This window comes from Procambarus clarkii, chromosome 22 (genome assembly GCF_040958095.1).
Source record: "Procambarus clarkii isolate CNS0578487 chromosome 22, FALCON_Pclarkii_2.0, whole genome shotgun sequence".
In the NCBI taxonomy this organism is placed as follows: domain Eukaryota; kingdom Metazoa; phylum Arthropoda; class Malacostraca; order Decapoda; family Cambaridae; genus Procambarus; species Procambarus clarkii.
Window position 1 is genome coordinate 45254182 of NC_091171.1, and position 7078 is coordinate 45261259.

General features: G+C 54.7%; 1 non-coding gene across 1 annotated transcript; it reads left to right on the forward strand.

Moving 5' to 3' along the window:
• Window positions 1-13: 13 nt before the first annotated feature.
• Window positions 14-86, forward strand: TRNAF-GAA (transfer RNA phenylalanine (anticodon GAA)). Its single transcript has one exon. It is a non-coding gene; the product is annotated as a tRNA-Phe (tRNA).
• The last annotated feature ends 6992 nt before the right edge of the window (window positions 87-7078 follow it).

A 7078-nucleotide genomic window follows, 5' to 3' on the forward strand; every position in this document is an offset into this window, starting at 1 on the left:
CCAGGGAAAAGGTGCCTAGATAGCTCAGTTGGGAGAGCGTTAGACTGAAGATCTAAAGGTCCCCGGTTCGATCCCGGGTCTGGGCAAAGTTTTACTATGCGACACGCCACAAAGGAGGAAATAGTAACCCTCAAGGCCACTTGATGACGTAAGCAAGTGGCTTAATTATAGTTAGAAAGGCGGGACCCAAGAGCTAATAGGTCGATTCTGCAGGCACAAATATAGTAAATAGAGGTAGTAGGTTGTATAGTAGTTAGACATAGCCATGGAGGGAGAGGTATAGACATAGCCATGGAGGGAGAGGTATAGACATAGCCATGGAGGGAGAGGTATAGACATAGCCATGGAGGGAGAGGTATAGACATAGCCATGGAGGGAGAGGTATAGACATAGCCACGGAGGGAGAGGTATAGACATAGCCATGGAGGGAGAGGCAGACATGGCCATGGAGGGAGAGGTATAGACATAGCCATGGAGGGAGAGGTATAGACATAGCCATGGAGGGAGAGGTATAGACATAGCCATGGAGGGAGAGGTATAGACATAGCCATGGAGGGAGAGGTATAGACATAGCCATCGAAGAACGACATACTATAATCTGAAAAGCTAGAATTAAAAGTTTGCTTCGCAAAGGTCTAGAAAATTAAAAACAAAAAAATAACATCACCAGCAGAGTAATTACAAGACAACATCCTGGACTCGGTTTCACTCGCAACACGGGGCAAACGTGTCCCGGTTCGGTTCTCCAACGTGAAGACAACGCAACACATCACATTACGGTATAATATTACACCCCACTTATGACGAGGCGGATGGACTGGTGAAACTGTTGTGTCTTCACTTGGGTATAGCCGCCACACGAGGGCGGAGACTCGCTCCACCAGCTGGTGTGAGGCGGGACTTAAAACTCTGTATGATAATTGTGATGATTTCCTTCACCAGTAGTGGCCAGCTGGTTCAAGAGGACCAGCTGGTTCAAGAGGACCAGCTGGTTCAAGAGGACCAGCTGGTTCAAGAGGACCAGCTGGTTCAAGAGGACCAGCTGGTTCAAGAGGACTAGCTGGTTCAAGAGGACCAGCTGGTTCAAGAGGACCAGCTGGTTCAAGAGGACCAGCTGGTTCAAGAGGACCAGCTGATTCAAGAGGACCAGCTGGTTCAAGAGGACCAGCTGGTTCAAGAGGGCCAGCTGGTTCAAGAGGACCAGCTGGTTCAAGAGGACCAGCTGGTTCAAGAGGACTAGCTGGTTCAAGAGGACCAGCTGGTTCAAGAGGACCAGCTGGTTCAAGAGGGCCAGCTGGTTCAAGAGGACCAGCTGGTTCAAGAGGACCAGCTGGTTCAAGAGGACCAGCTGGTTCAAGGGGACCAGCTGGTTCAAGAGGACCAGCTGGTTCAAGAGGACCAGCTGGTTCAAGAGGGCCAGCTGGTTCAAGAGGACCAGCTGGTTCAAGAGGACCAGCTGGTTCAAGAGGACCAGCTGGTTCAAGAGGACCAGCTGGTTCAAGAGGACGAGCTGGTTCAAGAGGACCAGCTGGTTCAAGAGGACCAGCTGGTTCAAGAGGACCAGCTGGTTCAAGAGGACCAGCTGGTTCAAGAGGACCAGCTGGTTCAAGAGGACCAGCTGGTTCAAGAGGACCAGCTGGTTCAAGAGGGCCAGCTGGTTCAAGAGGACCAGCTGGTTCAAGAGGACCAGCTGGTTCAAGAGGACCAGCTGGTTCAAGAGGACCAGCTGGTTCAAGAGGACCAGCTGGTTCAAGAGGACCAGCTGGCTTGTGCTTGGATGGGAGCTCTTTCTCTCTCTCTCTGTCTGTCTCTGTCTCTGTCTCTCTCTCTCTCTCGCTCTTCGAGGCAGAGATCTTATTAGCGAGACAATTTAATCAGCTTATTTAATCATAATATAATCTAATAAATATATGATACTCTTGGAAGACTTGGAAGAGAGAGAGAGGAGCTGCATGTGACATCATTCTGGAGGAGGACCTCGACACATTTCTCAAACAAACCAACAGCGAGACCACAGCTTGTCAGCGTTGTGACGTAGATGCTACGTTGTAACGACGCAAAAATAACTAGCGACACTGACGCTCTGGTTGCGTCGTGACGAGGGACCGTCACCCCGTCACTCAACACCTGAAGGACCTCGTCACTACCTGCTTCAGTCCTCGCACTCTTCCAGCACCACGGGAGCCACAACAACGTTTTCTTATAAGCCAGTTACACTATGACAGAAAATGGGAAGCGAACCAGGTGGTTTCTGCGAAGGTAAACTAAACTATCTTGTCAAATCGTCACTTGGAACCGTGTATGTGATTCCAAAGTCAATTCTGCGTTCTGTTTATGAATGAAAAAACAGTTCCATCCTTGCTCCCGTGCCAGGTAAGTCCTCTCCGGGCTCGCCATAGCCCGTGCTACTTGCAACTTTTGGTTCCCAGTAGCTGAATGTATAACACCCAGCGTGGCTCCCTCCCTCTCAGCGTGGCTGCCTCCCTTCCAGCGTGGCTGCCTCCCTCCCAGCGTGGCTCCCTCCCTCTCAGCGTGGCTGCCTCCCTCTCAGCGTGGCTGCCTCCCTCCCAGCGTGGCTGCCTCCCTCCCAGCGTGGCTGCCTCCCTCCCAGCGTGGCTGCCTCCCTCCCAGCGTGGCTGCCTCCCTTCCAGCGTGGCTGCCTCCCTCCCAGCGTGGCTGCCTCCCTCCCAGCGTGGCTGCCTCCCTCCCAGCGTGGCTGCCTCCCTTCCAGCGTGGCTGTCTCCCTCCCAGCGTGGCTGCCTCCCTCCCTCCCAGCATGGCTGCCTCCCTCCCAGCGTGGCTACCTCCCTCCCAGCGTGGCTGCCTCCCTCTCAGCGTGGCTGCCTCCCTCCCAGCGTGGCTGCCTCCCTCCCAGCGTGGCTACCTCCCTCCCAGCGTGGCTGCCTCCCTCCCAGCGTGGCTGCCTCCCTCCCAGCGTGGCTGTCTCCCTCCCAGCGTGGCTACCTCCCTCCCAGCGTGGCTGCCTCCCTCCCTCCCAGCATGGCTGCCTCCCTCCCAGCATGGCTGCCTCCCTCCCAGCGTGGCTGCCTCCCTCCCAGCGTGGCTGCCTCCCTTCCAGCGTGGCTGCCTCCCTCCCAGCGTGGCTCCCTCCCTCCCAGCGTGGCTGCCTCCCTCCCAGCGTGGCTGCCTCCCTCCCTCCCAGCGTGGCTGCCTCCCTCCCAGCGTGGCTGCCTCCCTTCCAGCGTGGCTGACTCCCTCCCAGCGTGGCTGCCTCCCTCCCAGCTTGGCTGCCTCCCTCCCAGCGTGGCTGCCTCCCTCCCTCCCAGCGTGGCTGCCTCCCTCCCTCCCAGCGTGGCTGCCTCCCTCCCTCCCAGCGTGGCTGCCTCCCTCCCTCCCAGCGTGGCTGCCTCCCTCCCAGCGTGGTTGCCTCCCTCCCAGCGTGGCTGCCTCCCTCCCAGCGTGGCTGCCTCCCTCCCAGCGTGGCTGCCTCCCTCCCTCCCAGCGTGGCTGCCTCCCTCCCTCCCAGCGTGGCTGCCTCCCTCCCTCCCAGCGTGGCTGCCTCCCTCCCTCCCAGCGTGGCTGCCTCCCTCCCTCCCAGCGTGGCTGCCTCCCTCCCTGTGTGGCTGCCTCCCTCCCAGCGTGGCTGCCTTCCTCCCTGTGTGGCTGCCTCCCTCCCAGCGTGGCTGCCTCCCTCCCAGCGTGGCTGCCTCCCTCCCTGTGTGGCTGCCTCCCTCCCTGTGTGGCTGCCTCCCTCCCTGTGTGGCTGCCTCCCTCCCTCCCAGCGTGGCTGCCTCCCTCCCTGTGTGGCTGCCTCCCTCCCTGTGTGGCTGCCTCCCTCCCAGCGTGGCTGCCTCCCTCTCAGCGTGGCTGCCTCCCTCCCTGTGTGGCTGCCTCCCTCCCAGCGTGGCTGCCTCCCTCCCTGTGTGGCTGCCTCCCTCCCAGCGTGGCAGCCTCCCTCCCAGCGTGGCTGCCTCCCTCCCAGCGTGGCTGCCTCCCTCTCTGTGTGGCTGCCTCCCTCCCAGCGTGGCTGCCTCCCTCCCAGCGTGGCTGCCTCCCTCTCAGCGTGGCTGCCTCCCTCCCTGTGTGGCTGCCTCCCTCCCTGTGTGGCTGCCTCCCTCCCTGTGTGGCTGCCTCCCTCCCTGTGTGGCTGCCTCCCTCCCAGCGTGGCTGCCTCCCTCCCAGCGTGGCTGCCTCCCTCCCAGCGTGGCTGCCTCCCTCCCAGCGTGGCTGCCTCCCTCCCAGCGTGGCTGCCTCCCTCCCAGCGTGGCTGCCTCCCTCCCTGCCTCCCTCGCATCAACTAATTAGACACATTACCTAAGTTTTATGTCTTATTTTTCCTTCTCTCATATTCGTAAGTGCTTCTGACACCCACGAAAATCTTGGGCTGTCAGTCGAAGGAGAAGACAGGAGAAGGAGATGAGGAAGGAGGAGGAGGAGATGAGAGGAGATTAACAACTGCCGATGATGGCCAGGCTGGAGCACAGCTGCAGGGAGATGTGGAGGGACTTTAATTGGCGCTCACAGCATCATTCTCACCTGTGATCAGCCAATTAGCAGCCGCTCTCACGTGAGGGATACGACCAGGTACTGAGGGTGTAACACCGACTGTTTTTGAGTATATTATTTTCATGTCCCACATGATATTGGAGTCGCCCCAGGAGGCCTGGTCGACGACCGGGCCTCGGGGACACTAAGCCCCGGAAGCACCTCAAGGTAGCCCTGTAATTATTCTAGTCATCCCTTTTAGCTGACAATTCCAGCCGATTGGCTGTGTCTTGCCATCAGCCAAGCCGCTGTCTAGGTGGGGTAGGTAGATAGCCTGTGGCTATCTCCTGAAAGGCGGAGCTTAGCTCCCGGTCTCCCCCCATATATATATATGCCCGTGAAACTGTACATTTGAGACATTGAGGAGGATAGTGATAGATCGCTAGTTGAGAGGGTCTGCAGATAGACTAGGCCTATCCCAGGCTGGGATAGACTGTATCAGCATAATTCCCCCCACCCCCCACCCCCTCTCTATGAAACTTAGTCTCAGAGACTTTGGCGAGTGAACTTTAAGGTGACGTGTTTTGTGGTTTCCAACTTAGGTATTGTGTGATGTTGAGGGCCAGTCAGCCGTAGTGGTCTCAAGGTCTTGTGTGGTGACTCAAATGTGTGTATTAATGTTGACATATTGAACATCAAGTATAGTGAGTGAATTATGATATCTTGAATAGTAAATATATAACTGATTAACCTATTTTTGGTAAATTGAATTTAATTCTGATCCCCTTAGATACTGGATTTTGAAAGCTAGAGAACACTCTCAAGTTTTAATGGCTTAATATTCTTGGTTATATGAGTTATATTGGTCCAGCGGGTATATGATAACATCATGATAACATTGCTGTGTAGACAAGTTCCATTCCTTGTCTTATAAATAACTAACTTGAATGGATGGTGGCAGCAACCTTCTATCTCTCTATCATTACTTCTACTTTTCTACTTTCCTCCTTGATCTCATTCTCTCTCCCTCTCATTCTAAACTTTCCCTTTCCCCCTTGACCACTCTTCCTCACACCTCCCTTCTATCTTTCTTTCTCCCTCACCCCCATGTCCACCATTTTGTCTTCTTTTCTTACTTTCATTTTGCGATACGTTAATAAGGGATGAGTGAGAGAGTGAAGCACTGAGAGAGGAACTGAGGCACTGAGAGAGAGAGTGAAGCACTGAGAGAGAGAGTGAGGAACTGAGAGAGAAAGTGAGTGAGTACTTTCTCATCTTCATTAACTCTGTCCTGCTTGGCCAGAGACAGATTCAGATCCTGAATCTGTCTCTATGTCTTTACCCGTTTGTCTGTGTCTGTCTAGCTACCTGTCTGTCTCCACATACCATCACCCGTCCCACCGGGAGCAGGAGGCTGTTCACGACTCATAAACTCTCACTTCTCAACCTCATTCCTCAGCAGAGGAGGAGGAGGTGGTCTTAGGCCTGAGGTCTGGTGATGATGAGGACACAGGCAGGTGTTTAGAACTTGCTGTGAATGGAACTTGTGTCACAACGTCTCGTGTCGCATATGTTCTCTGTTTCTGTTGCCTGGATTAGAGCCCAGTAAGAGCCCCACTAAGAGCCCCACTAAGAGCCCACCACTAAGAGCCCCTCACTAAGAGCCCCCACTAAGAGCCCAACAAACACCCATCTCCCTCGCCCACATCAACATCTGCTTGGGCGGACTTCATCAATATTGAGTTAAGATTATCAGAGTGGCGATTGTTGAAGCGTAACTGATAGTACTTTAAGGAGGGGTGGATCTCTCTCTCTGTCTCTCTCTCTGTCTCTCTCTGTCTCTCTCTCTCTCTCTCTCTCTCTCTCTGTCTCTCTCTCTCTCTCTCTCTGTCTCTCTCTGTCTCTCTCTGTCTCTCTCTCTCTCTGTCTCTGTCTCTCTCTCTCTCTCTCTCTCTCTCTCTCTCTCTCTCTCTCTCTCTCTCTCTCTCTCTCTCTCTCTCTCTCTCTCTCTCTCTCTCTCTCTCTCTCTCTCTCTCTCTCTCTCTCTCTCTCTCTCTCTCTCTGTCTCTCTCTCTCTCTCTCTCTCTCTCTCTCTCTCTCTCTCTCTCTCTCTCTCTCTCTCTCTCTCTCTCTCTCTCTCTCTCTCTCTCTCTCTCTCTCTCTCTCTCTCTCTCTCTCTCTCTCTCTCTCTGTCTCTCTCTCTGTCTCTCTCTGTCTCTCTCTCTGTCTCTCTCTCTCTCTCTCTCTCTCTCTCTCTCTCTCTCTCTCTCTCTCTCTCTCTCTCTCTCTCTCTCTCTCTCTCTGCAGCACGACTATGCCAGTCGCAATACGACTTCTGTTTGACTACTCAGAGTTCAAAGGCCTCGACCTGTGACGGCCGAGTGCATGGGAGGGAACACAGTTGGGTGGAAACATGGGAGACACCTTACATGGGATGAATGGCCTCCTTGCAGTAGGTCTCCCGCATGTTACTGGGATATGGGACCGGGGTGGGGGTAAAGAGGGGGGGAGGGGGGTACTGTGTCCAGCCGCCCAAAAGAAAGTATCAAAAAGACCTTTATAAAAAAAGACCTGTATCTAAGAGACCTTAATCAAAAAGACCTGTATCTAAGAGACCTTAATCAAAAAGACC